This window comes from Podarcis erhardii (genome assembly GCF_964252035.2).
Source record: "Podarcis erhardii genome assembly, chromosome: 4".
NCBI lineage: Eukaryota > Metazoa > Chordata > Lepidosauria > Squamata > Lacertidae > Podarcis > Podarcis erhardii.
The window spans coordinates 41,620,506-41,643,983 of record NC_138508.1 but is presented as its reverse complement, the minus strand read 5'-3'; the positions used below and the strand labels follow the sequence as shown (position 1 = coordinate 41,643,983).

The 23,478-nt window shown below is 39.8% G+C and overlaps 1 protein-coding gene and 1 long non-coding RNA gene across 4 annotated transcripts in view; one reads left to right on the top strand and one right to left on the bottom strand.

Moving 5' to 3' along the window:
• The window catches only part of EPHA6 (EPH receptor A6), a 348,542-nt gene that overhangs the window by 203,348 nt on the left and 121,716 nt on the right, over positions 1-23,478 (bottom strand). The gene's annotated exons all lie outside the window — the stretch shown is intronic.
• LOC309340800 lies at positions 4,783-10,977 on the top strand. Its single transcript, XR_014156104.1, has 4 exons — positions 4,783-4,928; positions 10,006-10,097; positions 10,497-10,648; positions 10,812-10,977. It is a non-coding gene; the product is annotated as an uncharacterized lncRNA (long non-coding RNA).

The following is a 23,478-nucleotide window of genomic DNA, read 5'->3' as shown; positions in this document are numbered from 1 at the left end:
TATCTATATGAAGCCGCTGGGAGAGATCATCAGGGGGTTTGGACTGGGTGTTCATCAGTATGCAGATGACACCCAGCTCTACCTCTCCTTTAAATCAGAACCAGTGAAGGCGGTGAAGGTCCTGTGTGAGTGCCTGGAGGCGGTTGGAGGTTGGATGGCGGCTAACAGATTGAGGTTGAATCCTGACAAGACAGAAGTACTGTTTTTGGGGGACAGGAAGCGGGCAGGTGTGGAGGATTCCCTGGTCCTGAATGGGGTAACTGTGCCCCTGAAGGACCAGGTGCGCAGCCTGGGAGTCATTTTGGACTCACAGCTATCCATGGAGGCGCAGATTAACTCTGTGTCCAGGGCAGCTGTCTACCAGCTCCACCTGGTACGCAGGCTAAGACCCTACCTCCCCGCGGACTGTCTCGCCAGAGTGGTGCATGCTCTAGTTATCTCACGCTTGGACTACTGCAATGCGCTCTACGTGGGGCTACCTTTGAAGGTGACCCGGAAACTGCAATTAATCCAGAATGCGGCAGCTAGACTGGTGACTGGGAGTGGCCGCCGGGACCACATAACACCGGTTCTGAGAGATCTGCATTGGCTCCCAGTACGTTTCCGAGCACGATTCAAAGTGTTGGTGCTGACCTTTAAAGCCCTAAACGGCCTCGGTCCTGTATACCTGAAGGAGCGTCTCCACCCCCATCGTTCAGCCCGGACACTGAGATCCAGCGCCGAGGGCCTTCTGGCGGTTCCCTCATTGCGAGAAGTGAGGCTACAGGGAACCAGACAGAGGGCCTTCTCGGTAGTGGCGCCCGCCCTGTGGAACGCCCTCCCATCAGATGTCAAAGAGATAAAGAATTACCTGACGTTCAGAAGACATCTTAAGGCAGCCCTGTTCAGGGATGTTTTTAATATGTAATGCTGTATTGTTTTTAATACTGATTGGGAGCCGCCCAGAGTGGCTGGGGAAACTCAGCCAGATGGGCGGGGTATAAATAATAAATTATTATTATTATTATATTATAGTCTGGTGCTAGCTTCACCCATTTGTGTGGATAAAGCAGAGCTGGTCACAATTAGTCACACATAATTTAAAATTATATCAAGATTGGATTAGTGTAATGCACTCTATGTCAGGCTGCCTCTGAAAAGTCCAACTAAAGTTTCTTTTATGCTGTAGGAACTTGCTGTCAGTTTCAGCTACAATTCAAAGTACTGGTCACTGGAGGACCACTAGCAATCAAGGTAGACAATACAGAGCTATATGAACCAATAGTATGACTCAGTATAAGGCAGCTTCCTATTATCTTGCTAACTCCTTTATGTGAAGTGGGGATTAGAGATCCTTCAGTATGTCCCATCTGCTTCTCAAGAGAAACTGGTAAGAACCCAAAGGATAATATTTTTTGTGCCAAAATCTCAGACTCTGGAGTTCTTAGTTCTGGGAGATCAATCTTGCCCTCTCTCTGGTGGCATACTGTTGCTAGCTGAAGACACTTTAAGTTTTACAAGCCTGTTCTTTCATGATGCCTGGTTTTCTTTTTTCCTGCTATTATTTTGCTTATCCCATGGTTTTTTTAAAAAAAAAATATGCCAGCCTGCCTCTTTCATGTTTTATACTGAGTTGCTTTTTTAATTTGTTGTGTTAGCCACCTTGGATCTCTCAGTCCTGAATCAGAAAGGAAGGATATAAATGCTTTTGATTAAACAGTAATTAAACACACAAGACCAGAAGCACCAGAGGTGCTTGAGTGCACCTCTCAGCTCAAACAACATTTCCAAAAACACTTCATCAGGTCTGCCACATCCTCTACAATATTGCAGCAAATTTCACAACACACCTTTGTGGTCACCATTTGCTTCTGGCAATACTAGAATAATATTCCTGTCAAACCCTGATGGGAGGTAAAACCACAGACTGCATTGTGCAGGCTTGATGGAGGTGAAAAAAGCATCCTCTTCTAACAGTGTTGTACTGAGTATGTAAGCACTGGTGGAGGAAGAGGAGTGCAGGGGGAACGCACTGCCCCGGGCAGCACGATCCCGGTGGGGTGCCATTGTGGCTGCTCCCCTGCCTGTGCTGGCACCATGCCCCCAGGACGCGCACTGTGCCCCTGTGGGCGGCACGCCACGCCCCTGGGACGTGTGCCAGCCCAGCCCCCACCTGCTCTCTGCCCCCCGGTGCCAGAGCATGAAGCTCTGCCACTGTATGTAAGAGCTCTGCTTAATAACCTAGCACAAATAAATTAATATTGCAACAAAATATTAAAGTGTGCTTATTTGAAACGTGCTGCCAGTATAATAATCTTTCCCTAAACTGAGGCAATTCTGGTTCTGTGAGCTATGTAATCTGGCATTTCTCCCACTGTTACAGTATTTGTGTGCTTAAAATTAAAAACAGCATTGTTTAGCTTAGGAGTGATTTTTTTTGGTCCAAGGACCGGGGCGATGGGAAGGCATGTGTACTATGCTGTTCTTCACCCTCCCACCATGACTGTGACTTGGAAGCTGTTCCTGTAGAAATGTGCATTTTTGCAACATTCCCAGTATCAAAAATTTGTCAAAATATTTTATGTGACCCCTTTTTTACTGCTTCAACCTATGCTGAGACAAAGGTCACTAACACATTTCACTCATTATACAGAAAATGGCCAGAAAGGGAAAGAAAGGGACCATCACACTTCTTAATGGGTGGAGACCCTGGTACTCATATTTGTAAAGCATGAAGACATCCAAACAATCAAAATGACCAGAACAAGCCAGATCTGGATCTCAACTGTTGCAGATAATATGCACGGTATGATTCTCCAATCATCTTGTAGGTCAAAACCCAAAGTAAGATCATGCCATCATAAAGCTATGACTATTAGATGTGATGGACATTTGGGCAGCCAGAGGTAATGTGACACGAGGAAGTCCTTAAAGAAGAGTTAAAACTACTACCCTATTAGAAACCTGGTTTCAGGCTTATTATTGATGCTTAATGCTTTTCCCTCTTGCTTTTGCAAAAAGCTTTTGCAAAAAGCTTTATACTCGTGTTATATTTAGCGAGGAGGGTGTACAAGTTTCCTTCTGCTCATCAATCACAGGGGAATGCATGTCAGAAGGTCATTCCTCCTAATTCCACATCTTAAGTTACATCAGTGACAACCTTTCCAGGCCCCACTTGACATCTTTTTATTAAGAATATGAATCCCAAGCCCTCCAGAGTAGGGGAAATGCTTTTTCATTATTTATCTCAGCAATAAATGTGGGCACTTCTCTCTGTCTGCAGTTAAATTGGGAAGTTCAGAAAGAAATCTATTTCCCCCTCAGCTACTGTGAGGTTGCAGAATGTGTCAAATTCAAAATGACAACAGTAGCTGCAGTGTTTCCACTTCCCCCTATGTTTCCCCTTTATTTCGTGCCCCCCTGCTGTTGCTTTGACTGTCTTACAGCAGCCGCAGCAGGAAGCAGAAATGAAAGCAAGAGCCACAAACGTGCACATAGGTTGGATTTCCCTCCTGGAGCAGCAGGAGGCAAAAATGATACGAATTATGTTGCCACTTCCTCTTAGGCAAAAGCATTAACATATGAATATGTAAAGTTATGTTTGTCCTTCCTATTAAAACAAATGGTATCTGCTGTCGTGTTCTGTAGTTTACAAACATATACTGCCAGGTGGGGTTATCAAAATATGCATAGATGGCCAAAGGCTGGATTCTGACTAGGAAATGCTGCACTGCCTATCCAGGCTTCAAGAAGTGACACTAAATGTCTCCTTTCAGAGATATTATAAGCAAATGTTTATATGAGAGTTCTGTAATTGCCTAAGAAAGCATTGCCAAAGCAAAGCATTCCCCCCTGTTAATGTCTCATAGGAGACAAGTGGCTCAAACAAAAATCTTGCTGAAAGTTTATTTTCCTAATTTGGATATATCCTTAAGAACAAAACCCCTTGCACTGTAAGCTTAGTTCTCTTTTCTTTATTGAATGTGCAGCTATTCACCATATCTTATAGTATATGGTATGGTAAATGTCAGAAGTTTGCTAGTAATTTAAAAAATATATTTAGGAAGCTAATCATGCTGCCATCATTTTAACGATTTACCCCCAAAATGACATCTACTGCCAGCTGTAAATACTAAAAACAAATTTAATAACAGCCAGTCATTTCTGAAATTCAGCTCCCACTGTCAAAGAGACTAGCTGCTGCTTAGTTTCAAAAGCTGATTACTTGGTCAGCAATGTGCAGATGATGTCACAGAAAAGCAGCAGCTGCTTATGCAGTTAAGTATGCAATATCTATCAATCACAGTGTTAAACAGCTGTGCCAATCAGGGAATAAGGAATCTGTGTTCTTATTAGTTAAGTCTTGACAATACAGTGGACACTTGGGTTGCGAACGTGATCCATGCGAGAAGCACGTTCACAACCTGCAGTGTTCGCAACCCGCAGCACCACGTCTGTGCATGCACGGGTCGTGATTCAGCGCTTCTGTGCATGCGCAAAGCACGATTTAGTGCTTCTGCACATGTGCAAGCGCAGAAACCTGGAAGTAACCCTTTCCGGTACTTCCGGGTTTGGCGTGGTGCGCAACCAGAAACATCTGTAACCTGAGGTATGACTGTACTCTCTCACCTTTACTTTTATGTATATACATAGATGTACATCCAAAGTGTTCTCCTTGAGTTTTATTTGCCCCAATCCTTAGTCAAAAGTTATCTGTGTACACAAGAACATAAACTGTAATACATTATGAGGTGCACATATTAAAATACATGCTTAAATGATGCATTCAGCACAGTGCTCGGATTTTCTTGGTGGAAGCTTAAAACAACAAAAAATGTCAGAATAGACATAAAATCACGCAACTTCTGGCACTTCTGGGACAAGATCACAGCCAAAGTTCTAACAGTTGGCACCACTGCATAAGGCATCACTACTGTTACCCTAATGAGGTAAGTCTTCTAAAAGCCAGTCAGTTTGAATAACAAGTATCTGTAGCAGCTTTAATTATTGCTTCAGTTACCTATTGTATTGAAGGACAAAACTATGCGTGGGTGTATTTGATTCCCTTGAGCTGGCATTTTGAAAATAATAAGCAGATTCTGCCATAAAGCACCCGTTGTTAATATTAGTTAACTCTGAAAGCAACAGCTTTTGGGGCACTCTTACTTTTTACTAAAAGCCTCAGGTATCTCAGCTTTTAACTAAAAGCCTCTAAGGTGGTTAACAAGATATACAAAACAACCTTCCCCCATATATTACAATCATGCCATGTCCTTAAAAATACCCTATAAAGCTCCTCTAATATCTACCATAGGGACGTGGGTGGTGCTGTGGTCTAAACCACAGAACCGAGGGCTTGCCAATCAGAAGGTTGGTGGTTCGAATCCCCGTGACGGGGTGAGCTCCCATTGTTCAGTCCCTGCTCCTGCCAACCTAGCAGTTTGAAAGCACGTCAAAGTGCAAGTAGATAAAGAGGTACGGCTCAAGCGGGAAGGTAAACAGCATTTCCGTGTGCTGCTCTGGTTCGCTAGAAGCGGCTTAGTCATGCTGGCCACATGACCCGGAAGCTGTCTGCGGTTAAACGCCGGCTCCCTTGGCCTATAGAGCGAGATGAGTGCGCAACCCCAGAGTCGTTCGCGACTGGACTTAACTGTCAGGGGTCCTTTACCTTTACCTAATATCTACCATACTCCAGAATGGGAATAGGGGAAGCATTCCTTAATTTTAAAACTAGAAGACATGATTTCTGGAAGTCATGCATCTGGAAGTCATGGCGTCTCTCTGCCCCAGTGAGCCACACTTCCTGTCAGAATTAGTTGTATGCAGTTGTTCTTTGCTCTTGTTCTTTTTTACAAAGTGAAGCTGCAAGGGTTGCAAACTACAGTGGAAAACAGAGAGCTATTTCCTAAATTAAAACCTGCCATATTGCAAAAGCCTCAAGTTGAAGCTGAATAGTTAGTCCAGGCCCTCTGCTACAATGGAGGGAGAGAAATATGTGACACCTTATTAATATTTATGTAATTCATAAAACAACCTTCACCCAAAGATCACAGAGTGGTTTACAACATAAAAACACAGAGTGTAAAAGACAATAACAAAAAACACAATACCCCCCAAGATACATTTATGTGAAATGATGGTTCAAGATCAAGTCTCAGGGTGCTTTTAGGTGGGCTGTTTATTCACACAAATTTTGGTTGTTATTCCACACTGTCTAGTGCAATTATCCCAACACTATTCTGTCCACAAAAAATCCGGCAGGAAAACTACCAAAAATTGTATTAAAAAGTGCAGGATAACAGCCACTAGCTGGTAATGTTGTATAACCTCCGCATGAACATATCAGGATGAATGCTCAATAAACAGCTGGTCTGAACTTCTTCCAATCTTCTTCCACCAGTCTTCAAAGTTTATCTACAAAAACATTGTAAAATTTATGAGTGCTAAGGGCATTGTAAATAAAATGATGGGGTTCTAGTGATTAAGATAAGTAAGAGTATAAAGGGAAGGATAAAGGATGAAAACGAATATGAATGAGCTTGCTGGAATTTTTTTTAAAGTGGAATACAAGAAGGGAAGGCGGGAGGAAGTAAGGAAAATAAGGTTTTGAAAGCTATTAAAATGAAAAAGAGTTTTCTTTTTACTTCTTTATTACTATGTTGAATTTTTTTTATGTTTCTTCTTTTTTCTCTTTATGATCCTTTGTTTGTGTTTGTATTTCTGATGTTTGTTGTTTGTTGTTTTTGAGTTTTTTCTGTGGATTGTTAATCTTTTGTAAAACTTAATAAATATCTTTAAAAAAATAAAAAATAAAAAAATAAACAGCTGGTCTGGAAGCTCCCTGTGCTTCTTTAGTCTCTGCTAGCCTTTCCTGTGCTCAGGAAGGAGGGACTAAGTAAATGTTACTAGAGCTGTTGTGAAACATTCCCACTTGATTTGCATAGCCCCATTTGTAGGGGGCAAAAAATGAAGAGGCATTTCATTGATGGCAGACATACTGGGGCAAACGTTTTAGGGGTGGGGTTATTGGTGGCAGCAGAAGCAACAACCCCACCCCTCCAACCATTGGCAGCTGCTGCTGGCCACCAATGTAACACTGCAATAAAGAATCATGCAGAAGAGACTTCTGGAGAAAACAATGGCTGTTAGAAGCCTGCTATGAGGAACACTGCTGCTACCACCAACCACCATGAAACACAGGCAGCAGCAGTTGAAGCAAGCAAAGCTTAACACCCTCAAATCTTCTCCCAAATTTGGCCAAAAGAGAAGGACAAGTGTTATAATAATTAGGGCCACTGAGATAACCAGGATAGTTAATTGGTCCCAGAATGCATGTGAGCAAATGATTTGGGTCTCAGGTTTCCAGACTGCATTGAGTAACAGACACAAAATCCCAGGTACAGAACACTACATTTAAAGGGCGTTTATTAGTTGTGTACATGCTATAAATCCTATAATGCCAAGCAGGAAGACTAGATTTCTTCTTTCTTTCTTTTTTGGGTGGGTTACTAAATTTTATGGGCTTGTTCTCAAAGCTGAAATAATATCATGATTGAAAACTACCACTTAATTTGACTGGCTAATATTTCAAAATCACAGCTATTATGTATGATTATATTTATAATCATACAGGGTTGAAACTTGCAATGCCATGAGCCTAAAGATTTAAAGAAAAAGGTATAATAGTCTTTTAAGAAACTCAGACATACAGCTAATACAGTGAGCAACAGTATATAAATTGCTGTGATATAACCCTACTGAGACAGAAGACTTTTTGTCCTCAGACCATATTAACCTTGGTCTTTCGGGAGGACACTTTGGCCTTCCTTACTTCTTGACAATTGCTGGCATCCCTGAAGTGCTAGACACATAATTTATGAACTGAGAAGGACTTTAATTAAAGTAATAGGCATGTTAACCTTTGAAAATCAATTCAAAGAGGAGTTAAGTGGATTAAGTTTATTTTTTTATCTTAAAGGTTTCCAAGCAACTTGTCCTCTGCTTTGTCATGGAGAATTATGCAGTGGAAAACATTCTGTTATTTTTATATGCATTATATATGTTCATGCAGTATGAATATGTTCCAGAACTGATATAACATTGCTTTCCAATTGCTGAAATAAAGGATCTAATCTTTAATATGTAACTAAGCAGGCAACTTCTTCCTTTTGTATTTTATAGTGAGTGAACAAAAACCAGTTCCCGGAAGTATAACACAGTCTCTAGATTCCCCCGTTTCCCCTTCCTTGCGAAGAATCCTAGATATGAAGGGAAATTTCCTTTGGCCTGCATTTTAAAGCAAACAGACCTAATTTGCATTTTCCAGACTTATATGTGAATTGGAATGCAATTAGCAACTGCACTACACACTTCTCTGAATTTTTCAGTATAGTTTCAGTTTAAAATGTGCACAAAAATGATATATTATGTGGACAAGGTTTACAAAAATGCATAGAAAATCACACAAAAATGCATACTTTAGAAGGGAAATGTAAATAATAGAGAAAAAAAGCATACATAGTAGATAAACTGGGGATATATCTATATATCTATATCTATATCTATATATATTGTATTTTTTCCTACACATAAGGGATATATGGAATGCATGGAAACCTGACATAGAACAGAAATAGCTGATCTCACAGAGCTACAATTCTCAGGGAGGTTTAACATTCAAACCTCTTCCCAGGTAACTTTGGGAATTGTACCTTTGGGAGAAGATTTGATGTCTACTAACAACTCTTAGCACCATTAATAAACTACAGTTCCCAGGATTCTTTGAGATGGGGGAAGCTAGGTATGACACTGCTTTAAATGTATAAGTGCAGATGGGGCCCTAGTCTTACAGTTCTGTAAATGCAGGCCATTTTCAAATAATACAAAAGACATAAGTCAATCTTCTGCAAGAAAATAGTTGCAAAATACTAAGAAAATAAAAGTAAATTAATTAAGTTCCTATCTGTATCAATGTATGTGGAACACAGAAGAGGGTTAGGGCAGCAGTCAGGGAGAGAAACTTGATGACACAAAGGAAATGCACAGGTTAAGGAACAACTACCAGAAACTGACTGAACAGAAATTAAGATGGACATATTACTATAACTAGTCAGCTAAAGAAACACTATCTGACACTTCCTTTTTATTTCTACTGAAAACTTGCCCACAGCCCATATTTCTGTTAGCAAGTTCTCAAATCTGTTGTGTCACTTTTGTGTCCACTGTAATAGAATGTCTTGTCAGGGTAGTTTGAAAACTCCCATATATCGATATTCAGTACTCACTAACCCTCTTGATTAAATCAAGACAGAAGATAAGAAGACAGAAGTTGCCCTACTTTTCTTTTTTTAAAAAACAACATTTTCACTTCATTAAAGTTGTACTCTTTAGCATAACTAAAACAACCTATAAAGAACATCAGTCTTCTGGAATAACAGTGCTTATAGTCTGATACTGTGACACACAAAATGGTTATGAAATATTTATTAGGATATAAGCCATTCCAGCTCATAGGAAAGAGCAGATCTATCCTCACCCATTTCTTGCTGTAGCAAGCTATCTCTCTTTACAAATACTTAGTCTTCAAGAAAAATACTACTTTTTTAAAGGAGCACCTAGCGACGGAGCAGAACATCCTAGTAACACAAGATCCAATTGCCATTGCTCAGCACCTCACCTGAGGTTCAGCTGTTACATCTGTCACCCCCCATATTTTACATTATTGATTTGTGTGAGTCACCTAGGAGATCCTAGGAGAATGGATAGAAATCAAATAAACAAATCATAACAAACTTACAGATTAGTACTATTATCATCATCATTCTATATACATAGTTCTTTATAAGAAATATAATAAAACTAAATTAGAAAATACTACCAGCATAACTACTCCTGTTTTATATACATCATTTACTGAACAACAGAGAACAATAATTATTGCATTCATGTAGGTTAAAATAGACAGCATTTTTTCACTTTATAATACTCTAATATTTGTGCTGGATTTTTATTTCTTGCATTTTCTAGGGGAAATGGGTTTATTGGAAGAAAGAGAAGTCACTACTAACTGTCAACGCTTATGCCGTAAACTAAAATGGTAAAAATGGGGTGCATGAAAAGTAAGGATCCCATATTTCTCAATTTCTTAACAATGTTGCTGGTTGTCACAATGGTTTCAAATAAACTTAAAGTGAATCAATGTTGCAGGATTGTAGCATCAAAGAGGTAGACGGAGACAGTATCTTAATCAGAGTTTGTCGCCTTTACAGATTTAACACTCTAGAAATACCATAATATTTTTGTTAAGATGTGTGGAAACTGGTGAACCTTTGGATAAGGAACTTTTAGATGAACAAAATGGGGGAGGAAGCAGTTAACTGTACTCTAATAAGCAAATGAAAATTCAGTGCTAAGCTTCTGTTTTATCTGAGCCAGGATAACAGAGCCATCATTTTAAACCACTGCTGTTTTAGATGACCATTTTTTAATGATTAATTTATATGTTTTATACTTCACAGGAATTCAACAAGGAGGAGAGAAAGTCATTTTAGGGTGGGCTTACTTGTCATTCAAACCAGTGCCCTAAAAGTTCCTGCAACAAGGAGTTAAAACAGATGCTATGCAACTGGACCCCATAAGCCCCACAAAGGGAGGAAAATGTTTTCACTGTGTAATTAGTTTTTTGTTTTGCTTGTCATCGCACATATATTTGAAACATTAACGAAGGGATCAGTAAAAAAGCATTTGTTTTATGGTGGGGAAGATAAATAATGTTTACAAAGGAAAATTTAAAACATGGTGACTTGAACATTTTTTTTCTTCCCTACTTGCAGTTTCGTAGAAGATGCAAATCTGTCTTGCATATTGCTTCCCAGCTGTCACTCTCTGCTTGGCATGAAAATTAAAACTATGATGACACACACTGCTTATTATGCTAAAATCTGAAAACAAAAGCTTAAGTGGGAATACAGCAAAACTCCTTAGATTGAAAAATTAATAATAAATGCTGGAAACATATAGACCAGGAAGAATATAATTGCTGTTTCATACTGACTGTCAAGCACATGACACATAAATCCATTGATTTATATATACAGCTCTTTTAAATATAATTCAAGTTTACGGCTTATCAACAACTGCATTTCTTGAATATAAATTAATAGGTCATATTTTAAAATATTTGAAGTTTTTTTGCAGGGGGAAGATGCAAGTTTAGAATATGGTTATATTATAGCACAGGGCAGAGGGTCCCACAGCCAAAGAAAGAATGTATGTGTGTCCATTATTTGGAGAACATTTCTGTATTTGATACCAGAGGAGGACACTATGATGCATTAAAACAGGCAAGGTGCCATTTACATGGGGCAGTCATAGAATATTGTAAAATCACAGCAAGTCAATAAATAGGTCAATGAACAATTTTGGACTAATACTGATATATACCTGAACTTTAATGACAGCCCAGAAGCTGAAACCTAGCCCAGTTATATATGGGCAGCCAATGCTGTAGGAATGAAAATCACGACAGACGAGCAGTGGGTGTCATGAGGCGTCTGCCGGGGAAGTCCCGGGAGCTCTCTTTTATTGAATATTACAAACATTGCCACAGCTGTGCTTGTGGCTGATTGGTTGATACAAACACAAAGAAACTCATTGCCTATTGGTTAATGCAAATGCAAGGCGGGGATTACATGTGAGAGGTGGGAATTACATGTGAACACTAATCACCGATAGATTAAAGGCTGGGAAACAAGGTTGGAACCAGACAGGCATGAAACCTCCCAATTAAATTATAACTAAAGATTGATATAGCATAAAACAATTACTAATGATTGATCATAGCATGAAAGAATACAGTAATCAAGTTCTATAGATGTGCTCGGCTATGCATGGAGAACGGGTCAACATGAACTTAAAATGAACTGGGCAAAGGAAGGAATGTCTTGGTGTTTGGAACAAGTCTGTGCAGTGTGTGCAGAAACAGGGAAAAGATCATTCCCAGAATGCAAGAGAAAAGAAGCAATGCTTCCCCATAATGCAACAGTTACGTGCAAAGGGAAAACATATGTGCAGAAGGAAAACTTCCCTTTATCTCCCCCTTTCTTTTCTTTTTTGCGAGGTGTTCTGGGTAAATATGGCAAAAATATTTCGGGATTAGTGGTGTGCCAGCGAATGCCCAAAATAAGTTCGCCAGGGTCGATGGGATAAAAATACTTCGGGATATGTGGTCTGCCAGCGTATGCCCGAAATAAGTCTGCCCACATCTCCCCTAAAGTTTACTGTTGGTGTTGCCATTTCGCAAAGTAGGCAGCAAGTAGTTTATTGGGTGGCTGAGGGGGAGAGAGAAGCCGAGAGAAGAGACTTATGAGGCCAGGAATGCATTGGAGGAAGCAACAGAACAAAATTAATATACATATAATAACAAGGGCATATTGAAAAAGATTACGGAGCCAATCCAAATTTGGCAGCCAACCAGTGAGCTACTGGGTAAACGACTCCCATAGGCCAGAGAATTCAACGTCTTGTTTAATGTGGTGTGTAAGATTTTGCAAATGAGAGATTTGGCGTTGAATAGCTTTTGAATTATCTGTGATATTGAAACAGCACATGTCATCCACTTGTTCACATCCATAATGATGAAGCATCAATAGATAATCGATAGCAGCGCGGTTCTGCAGAAGACCATGCTGGAGTTCACTCTGCTCTCTATTCAAAAGATGAAGGGCTTGTGATGTAAAGTTCAAAGCCTTTGCTGCGGAGCAAGCTAAAGAGTTAATATTCCTGCTATTCCGGACAGCCAATCCAGGGACTCCTAAGAGAGAGACAGCTAAAGAAATATATTCAGATCTGCTAGGGAGAGAATGACCGCTCCCCACTTAAAACGGGGGGCGCCTTTTGCGTGGACGCGTGCAGCCCTGGATCTGGAGTGGCCCCATCAGCATAGGCTTTGCCTTCCCTCAGGTGGGATACCTGGAGGTCCCCGCCTACCCCAGCGAGTTGTCCAATCCCACCTGGGGGAAGTGTTGCCAGGGAAACCAGGCCAGGTAAGGGGAGGGATTACCTGCCCACACAATAGAGGGTGGATAGAGAAACAGAATCATCACAATCATTAGTCAATTCCACAGAGCGTCGATATCGAGAGCGGGATAAATGATGCTTCTTGGGTAAAATAATAGACAAACGGCTTAAACAGCAAGGTGTGCCATGGCTGATGTTTGCAGGAATGTAATTAAATGTAAAGCCTGGACACGACCAGAACCAGCCTTCAGGCAGCTCTGTATATTTATATACATAAGAAATATTTACATAATCAGAACAATTAAAATTATCCTTGCCCATTTTCACACAGTTGGTTTTTGTGCAATTCACCATACGGGCACAAGTAACATTAAAGGAAGGCACGTATGGGGTTGATAGATCAATGGCCAAAGGTGGGCGTCGGCGCACTTGGTTACCCCAGTTGTGGTAACCGGTATAACCAAGGGTGCGGAGAGAATCATTTTGGGGTAGGGATGAGTAAAACCAGGTATCATTTTGCAAATCAAGGGGGTCATGACAAACAGGGATAAGGCAGGAGCCAAGCTTTTGAGCACCAGTTATGTGCTGGCAATAGTATGTCTCCATCAACAATTTAGCTGCAGCGTTTTACACATAACCCCACATAGAACATATTGAAATAATCAAGTTTTGCATTTACCAATGCATGAATCACTATGGCCAGACCATCCCTCTCCAAGAACAGTCATAGTTTATGTATCAGCCATAGTTGGTAAAAGGCACTCTTAGCCACTGAGGCCACATGAGCTTCCAATGCCAATGAACACTCCAAAATTCATAACTTTCACTTTCAGAAGGAGTGCAATCCCATCCAGAACAGGCCACTGGCCAGTCTCTGGACACAGAACTCACAAACCCACAGTGCCTCTGTCTTCCCAGGGTTCAAACTCAGTTTATTGGCCCTTATTCAGTCCAACACTGCACCTAGACAACAATCCAACTCGAGCACAGCCTCTTCTGACTTGGATGTCATGGAGAAGTAGAGTTGTGTGTCATCAGCGTATTGATGACATTTTGCCCCCAAACTCTGAATGACCACACCCAGTGGCTTCATATATATGTTAAACAGCATTGGGGACAAGACTGTACCTTGTGGTGCACCACAGCGTGGAGTCAAAATACAGTTTCCCAATGCTAGTCTGTGGATACAACTCTGCAGGTGGGATTGGAACCACTATAAAATTGTGTTCCACAGAGCTGGTTGAAGAGGATACCATGGTCAATGGTGTGACAAACCTCAAAGAGGAAAAAAAGAGAAAAGAGAGAGAAATAACCACAAAGAGATCAAGGAGCAGAAGCAGAATTGCATTCCTCATCCTGCTTTTGATACAAGTCGTTCATCAGGGTGACCAAGGCTGTTTCAGTTCCAAAACTGTGCTTGAAAGTACCGTGCAAATTGGTATTTGGTAAGCAGAGTTATGTAACTTAACAAGCATTCAGTCTGCTTCAGAGCAAGGCTTCTGTCACTAGGACTCTAGTCATCTCCCAGCCTGCTTCACAATACAATATGACATATGTGCCAATTTAATTTGAGTGGTTTTAAGCCTAGGACTTGCTGATCAGAAGGTTGGAGGTTCGAATACCCGTGACGGGGTGAGCTCCCGTTGCTCAGTCCCTGCTCCTGCCAACCTAGTAGTTCGAAAGCACATCAAAGTGCAAGTAGATAAATAGGTACTGCTCTGGCGGGAAGGTAAACGGTGTTTCCATGCGCTGCTCTGGTTTGCCAGAAGCGGCTTAGTCATGCTGGCCATATGACCCGGAAGCTGTACGCCGGCTCCCTTGGCCAATAAAGCGAGATGAGTGCCGCAACCCCAGAGTCGGTCACGACTGGACCTAATGGTCAGGGGTCCCTTTACCTTTACATTATATGTCCTTTCACTCCTCTTTGGGAGGGGAAGGGGTCTTCTCTGTACTATTGCCACAAATATTGTTCCAAACACAGTCTGTTGCCTACTTCTCTATGTTTCACATTGTGGGCATAATTTACATTCCATTGAAGTCAATGGCAAAAACCCAATGCTTTTAATGGAGACAGATACCACACAGTCTTGCCATCTGTTATCTATGGGCAAGTTTCATTGATTTCCTTATGACTTATATATAGCTTATGAAAAAGTAAAATTATAGCCTAGCAGAACTCAGTGGCCACTACAAAGTACCCATGGAGCTCCTGCATGAACAAGCTTCCTCATTCACATTAAAATAAGATAAAATAAAATAATCTTACCTGCAAATGTAAGTGCTTGAAGTAAATGAGGTACTGTACTCCTTTGACACATAGGAATTCTCATGTATACATGCAGGGCTTGTGCTTGATTTATGTTTTCTGTTTAAAAACACTACATTTTTCATTTGTTTGCAACAAGCCCCACTGTATTCAAGGCAACTCACTTCCAGGAATGTGTTCCTAACAGTTTGGCCTTAATATATAACTTTTCCTTACAAAGAGTCAGACAAACATAGGATGAAAACAATTTTTTAAAAAATGTCCTTACATATTCAGTAATGAACAGCATGGTAGAGTGTGTGGCATTTACCTAAGTTCTCAACAGCTGAGTCACTACTGCTTACTGCAGTGGCGGACTTCAGGATCTCAAATTACAGCAGTACCCTGTGCAACACTAACATTCAGGGGCTCCTGCCTCTCTCCCTTCTACAGCACTGCTTTGGCGCCCTCTGCACCATGGTGCCCAGTGCAGCAAATCTGGCACTCCTGCTATATATTTACACTACATGGAGCTCTCCACCACCTTGTCTCTCTGTCCTGGTAAGCAGCATTAGCTCAGGTATCAGGAAGTCAATTAAGTATTGTTACCCCACCATGCCGTCCACTACTGTACACATTATAAAAATTGTTTTTGGTTTATATTCATTTCTAGAAGATGATCCAAACATCCAAGGTTAAAAAATAACACATTACATAAATGTCATATAGTCCTTCATAAGGCTGTATTTGACTGGGCCAAAGTGCTCTTGAAGCTGGCCCAGCAATCTGGGAAGTGAGTAAATCTTCTCATGCTTTCAGTACACCTTCGGCTCTGATTAGCTTGAGTTACTGCAAGTTACTGTGGACGTATCTGGTAGATAGCAAAGCTGTTCATGACACCACTTTGCTAGTATCTGAATACAGCAGGGGTTCCTTCTTCAGTTAATACTGTGTAAAAGGGGAAGGGGGGAGAAGCTTGTAGTAATCTGATCTCTTCAAAGACTGAGAAAAGAACCATAACTGTGAGGTCATACCCTGGCTATAAAGTAGTCTTCTGCCTGACTTGCTCATAACAATTTGGATTTTGCTGCTAAATTGATCTTAATGTAATCTAATTTATTTTAATCCTGACAGCTGGGGGGGAAGAACAGACAACCTGCATTTCAGATAGTTAACTTAATGCAAGAGATTTGTGAACACAAAACTCTAGCCAACTATTGTGACATTATTATTTTTTTGAATTTGAATATATAAAGAACCTATTACAGGATAGCAAAGCTGCCAAAATAGGTAATATTTTCATTTACTAATGGATATGAATTAGCTCTCACTGGAAAAGTGTTTTATTATTATTATTTTCAGAAAGCTATTCTGCAAGGAGCATGATGCAAAAATATTGCCGTAGATATATCACAGTTATACACCATTCAGAGCCCTGGTCCTTGCCCTCATTAGCATTCTTGTGATGTGCATACGAATCTGGTAACACAGCTGGGAGCAGGTGGCATAGGAACAGACTCAAAATGAGTTGAAAGATTCATTAAGCTATGGACTAAGTAATTGAAAGCCATAGCATTAGGCTTGGTTGGGTTAGAAAAAGAATACTTCAAATACTGTCATGGGCAGGCCAGTCCTCAAAGTGCTACATTAAAATAAGTCCCACAGATATAAGTCTTCTGAGTAATTACTATAGGATGAAAACAATATGCACTTCAGAAAATGGGCATGGAGGAGAATAATTTACACTTCAAAAGTCCAAGAACAAATTAAGCTGCATATATAGTATGTTGGATTTATTGTGACACTGTGAGTTGCAAAATCATGTTTGGTATTGGCTATGTTTAAAGGGCTTGGATTTTCCACAGTTACATAGAAAACAGGAAAGAACACACACACACTCACACACACACACACACACACACACACACACTCAACCTGTTCTGCAAATTAACCAGCAGGTACCTAAATGCAAATGGTTGGATTTTGTTTACCTGTAAAGTTGTTTCACACACTATGGCACCTGAAACAGGTGTGGCAGTGAGTAGCTTTGTAGTCACTTAGGCAATGAAAATCCCTGGGAAGCTTGACATGTGAGTGCATGCACTTGGGGGTACAGTGCAGATGTCAGGGCTATTTAAGCTCATCCCACCCTTCTTTCCTGTTGGCAGTGCAGGCACTGCCGGTTGCCATTTGGGAGCTGAGTAGGAATCTTGCTCATGAATGATAGGTTTCATTAATTATGAACCCCAAAATTTTGGATCCTCTCCAAACCAGTGCCAAAGTTTTGTAGTCTTGTGGGGTTTTGTAGCATGAACCCCATTTTTTGTGATCCCCTCCCTAAACTGAGTAATCCATACTCTACTTGGTGGATCATAGGTTTTACTCAGAAATCCATCCTTGTCCAATTCACTCCAAACTGGTCCCAAGGGTTTGCAGTCATTTTGTAGGGTTCCTGCTACAAAACCAGGGTTCCTGTTTAACAGAACTCAAAATCCAGCATTGTCTGATTCAGGAAATATTCTGAGTTCATCATACCTCTTTAAAGATGAGCATATTTAAATCTAGCTACCTTTAAAATCTGAATAATTTCTTCATGGTTGGCATCCAGATAATGGTGGGAGACAGGACACAGACAAAAGATGGCCATTGTTAGCCATTGTACAACAGGAGCATGTTCTTTCAGCTCTTAATTTGCAGTATGGGCAAGGAAAGAATTGGGCAGGAAAGAAAATCACAGAACTATTGAAATTGCAGAACTGGCTCATTTCAAAGTTTCCTTACTTCCCTATAAGAATGCTTTGGCTAAAATATATTATAAAGAACCCAATATTTCAGTCAGTCTAGCTCCTGACTCCCATGAGGACGCAACAAAACTTTGGCACCAGTTTGGCGTGAACCAGACAGTGTTGGATTTCTGGGTGATACCAATGATTCCAGTTTGAGTATCCATTACTCAGTTTGGATTGCCTTACAAAACACACGATTCACACTACAAAACCCTACAAAATGACTATAAAACTTTGTCACTGTTTGGAGGTGGTCTAAATTTTGGGGTTCCTAGTTAATGAAGCTGTTGATGGGCTTCATTACACAGTCATTACATAGGTTAATTGGCCACATTGGCAGGTAGGTGCAGGATGTTATGCAGTAGTTAAGGTTGGGTGAGCACCCTTAGACACCTTTAAAGGTTAAAAGAGTAGTCTTGAAATTTTTCTTCAGGGCTGTGGGACTTATTGGTATGGTTAAAGAGCACCTTTGGGTCAACCTGTGTGTAACACCTGTTGAGAGTTATGGAGTCCCAGGAGGAGGTTGACCAGGAAAGCCATTCATCTGAATCAATCAAATGTTTATTCGGCTTTACGCCCATCATGAAACACAACACAACAAAACAAATCAAATAAAACAGCGGACTCGTACAAGCCACAAGTAGTATAACACAGTTCTGAAAATGTGGGTCTTAAGTAAATGGGAAGAGGAAAATCTACCCCTCACGTTTGGCAGGGTTGGGTCACTCACAAGTTGGTTATTAGTTAGATCCCACACCTTGTTTCCCCTATTCAGATCGTAAATGTGGCCCAGTTTACTCAGTCTTTGGTTCCTGTCCCTTTATTTCCCTCTTTGGTCACAATCAGAAATGCCATGTTGTTTAATGGTCACTTTAATTTCATTTGCATGTATGGTAAGCTGGATGCATAAGGCAGCTGGCATGCAAAAAAACTGGTTTGTTTTGCAAGCCAACACAAACCAATACATAAACAGACTGGTGGTAAAATGTGTGCAATCTGATTCCTGGCTGTTTTGCAGTAAGGACTTGCCATTAGGTGCTCAAAATTAAAGTAGCTGAGCCCTCATTTGAATCCTTGGAACTGTGGTGCAGAATTTTTCAGGACAAAATATTTTTTCAAGCTGCTGATTATCAAGAGGCTTGGTTAAAATTAACTGGAAAATGAACTTTAATTATACCAAATGCCAATTTTAAAAGAAAGGCTGGACAACATTGTTGACCTCACAAGTGAAAATGGAAATTTGCTCTTCTGTGAATTTTCGCTGATCCGGATAAGAGAAAAGAAAGGAAAAATTGGACAAAACTGGGTCAGTAAACAATACCAAAACACTTTATACTATCACAATGGAGATTAAATGCCATTGTCGCATTGTGGTTAGAGTGTCAGACTAGGACCTTGGGAGATGACTGTTCAAATCTCCACTGAGCAATGAAGCTCATTGGGTGACCTTGGGCCAGTCACCGCCTCTCAGCCTAACCTACCTCACAGAGTTGTGGGAATTAAATGAGAAGTAGGGAGAACCATGTACATCACCTTGCTCTCCTTGGAGATCTAAGGTAAATGAAATAAGTAAATAAAATAAAATGCTACAAAAGTTATGGTCTCTTTTACCTTAGTTTATGCAGATTGTCCTGAAATACAGTGTTTCCCTATGCAAAGCAGATATGAGATTTTCATATTGCATTAAAGGTTTAATTAAAGTAATGTTTTCTGATTACAAATTTGAGAATTATTCTTGTGTTTAGTATAATTCCCCAAATGATACAGTGGTGTGAAATTACACCCTGCAGTTTATAATAAATGCAATATGGCATTCAGTCTTGATTGAAAGCAAGAGATATGTGATATAATTATTTTCTTTCTCTTTTTTTGCAATATGGAATGCTTAAAAACATTATCACAAATATTTCCTCCATGGGACTTTTAAAGATAACATTAAAAGCGATCAAATGTTATGGTTGGCAAAGCATGATGGGTAGGTTCTCAATCTGCTTGCTGAAAATAGATCTCCCAACTGTGATTAACAATGAGTGTGCTTATACTGAATTAATGAATATACATGTTGACTTTCAGCTTCAATTCACTGGAATAATTACTTCACATTAACATATCAACAAGCCAGGAGCCAACAGTCTAATGTTTCAGGTCACTGACTATGTATAACAAAGGGTTTTCTTTTGGTGGCTTATTTAAACAGCTTCGATGTACATTTTCTACTCTTCCCATCTTTCTAATTGCAAATACTATCCATTAAAAAAGTTTATATATGCAATAAATGAACACTACAGGCATGATCCAGCAAAGTCTGACCACTTTTCTGTCCTATTGCTTCCTCTGAAGGAAAGGTAAGAATGCATTGACATTTGTCAACTCCCCTGAGATCACTGGGATTAAAATCTTGTTAATTTAAAAATGGATCGTGCCCAAAAAAGTATGCAAAAAACTGAGCCTGATGTAATGTTTTAAATGTAGTGGAAGCTGTCTGAATGAAGACTAAGCCAGAAGTTTCATTTTTGGTTTGAAAGGAGGGCTTCTGAGGGTTGTAGGGACTGTTGAGAAATCTTCCCTTTCCTCAAGTTCCCTCCGCTTCTTCTTTGCTGGGTGTTTGTGGCCCTGACAGTGATGGTGGCTGCATACACACTAACTTTTTTGTAGCACCAAAATGTAGTTTTTCTCAATCTGGAATTGTTCATGTCTGTCCTCAACATGCTGCTTTAAATCTAGATTGATTCTAGATTCTGCCATCCACAAGGATTGGGTGTGGTTACTTGACATGTGTTTGAAAAAGCTTCCCTTGGTTAGGTTACCCACACTTCCCCCTTCATCCACATGTCTTGGTATATGCCTAGCCACAGCATCACTGGGCAAGTGTTCGTACACACACACCCATTCTTGGGACCATCTACATCTGTTTTCAACTGGACACAGTGCAGGGTAACATAGAATCAATATGCAATGACCTTTTATTTTGGGAATGAATACAGTTTCTTCATAAGTGCTTTTCAGGTGGAAAAAATTGGCAATATATCTAGATTGTGTGGAAACCCCGCCCCCATCACGACTTACAGGACTATTTGGCTTTAATCAAAGTCAAATATCATTGGCTATTGGAAATTATCATCAAATCAAATCAGAACAAAGTAAACTTTCTGTGCCAGGTCTGATTTGGGTTCCGGGCATCACATGTCCAATGTTTGCAGGGCGTGCTGAAAAGTCACTATAAGAGAGCACCTTTTTGTAGGTGAAGTTGGGGAAATGATTTCATATTAGCCATAGTATGAATACAAATTCACTGCTTAAAAAAGAAATGCTTCAGAATCTTCCAAATGTGGATACAAAGCAGTTCCACCACACTTAACATGTTATATCTCCCTTCACTCTTCCTTAATTATTCTGTAAAATACTGCTTATTTGTTATGATTCTTTATGATATGACTGGAAGCCATGGCTACTTGATCAACTAGAGCAGCAGATCTAGAAGTCTTCATTCAAACATGCTGTTTGAAGACTCAAAATGCCTAAAGTCATGCCTGTTTAGGCATATGTATTTAGTCTTGGTTTAAAAAAAATAAAAATGAAAAAGACTTTTAAAGCTGTAGGCTTTAAAAAAAGAAAAACCCAGTTACAGTAATTCCCAATTCCTTATTTTTAAAATGTCCCACAACTATGTGATAGGAAACACTGCAAGAAATCTAGACCACTGATTTCCGATACAGTACCTAAGAAAAAACATCAGGTGTTGAAACCTGAATTGTACCAGCTTGTCAGCTGAATCATTTAAACCAGCACAGCTGTTTTCTCACAGGAGTCAAGACTTTCAGGCTGAAGCAGGATGGGCTGGAAGAACACTTTTTTTTAGCGCAGAAAAACAGGTATTTAAAAAACGAGTATCTGGATTTTACAACAATAAGTCACATGGTAAGTCACTCTCTCACACACATACAGTTGATGTATACTTTAATGTAAAAGCTGGTTACATATAATTTAATGTAAGAGTTACCTGATATTTCTAAAGGTAATGATATTATTGCAGCTAACATATAGTGAATATGAAAATACTACCATTTTGAGTATAATAAAATTTAGGACCTTTAATGTAATTAACAATAAAATATTTGGGCAGCAATTGCATCATTTACAGAATTAATCACTTTCTTAGAATCGTAAGGGCTCTAGTATTTCTTATGCTGCTATGATATGAAATTATCCAATTCACACCTCTTGGACTAATGTGTGGATCCAAAATACGAATTTCACACGTTTCTAAATGCTGCAGTACAGTTTAAACTTATCGAGATATGTGTTGAAACACATATGAAACACCCAGATACATATATTTGGAAAGAATTTTGTTGTTGGAGACCCAGGATGCAAAAGATTTCCTGCACCCTCTCTACTTCACAGATGGGCATAGTACTGCTGCACTCATATCCAGCTTGCAGGCTTCCTCTAGGCATCAGTTCAGCCACTACATTCTTCTGTCTTTGCTGGCATCTTTTGGGCACCATGTAAAGACTTACCTTTGGACTGAGATGATATTGTTTTGCTACTAGTGTGTTGCCTAAGCTCTGTGTGGCTCCTATGAGTTTTGTTGTTCTTTGTTTTGTGGTATAATGTATTTATACATTTGTATTTTTAAATGTGCTGTAAGTTGCTTGGATACCTTTGGGTAAATAGTGACTAATATATCTTAACAACAACAACAACAACAGCAGCAACAACAACAGCAACAACAGCAACAACAACAACAACAACAACAACAACAACAACAGTATATCTGTGCCTCTCAATAATAAAATTTTAGTCTGTTTCAAACTGCAAATTGTGTTTAATATCCCTGAACATGTTTATGGTTGTTTTAATACACTCTCTATTATACAACATTATTTTTGTGGAAAGACTCTAGAGCAGCACTATTGATGGTAAAGTTGGATCATGGATTTATACACTTCCAGTATGTCCCCCCCCCCCGTATTTGCCTCTGTTGTCCAACAACTCTTAACATCCCATTGCATTTTTTATTTATTACTGCCATATACAAAAATATTTTTAGAGGGATACAAGAAAATAAAGGCTTTGAAATAGTCTGCTGCTATGATTTTCTTTAAGACAGACAAAAAATGTCTGGGATTTGTAAGCATCAATAAGAATATTACATGACAAGGCCTATTCACCTGTTTAATTAACAGCACCATAAATATTCATAGGTCATTTTCAGTTGTAATTATTCTCAGATGGTCAGAAAAGCCTGAGTGTCTCACTAGAGCCTTAACCCCCTTTTAACCCTTTTTCAATTGAATAGCTCTTTCCAGCAAAACATTAAACCAGCCATTCAGCACTGACAACTTATTAGGACTCTAAGAGGTTCTTTCATGAAAGTATTATGTCATCCATGGCAAACCAAGTTCTTGTAAATAAGGATGCATGCAGTACTCCTAAAACTAGCAAATC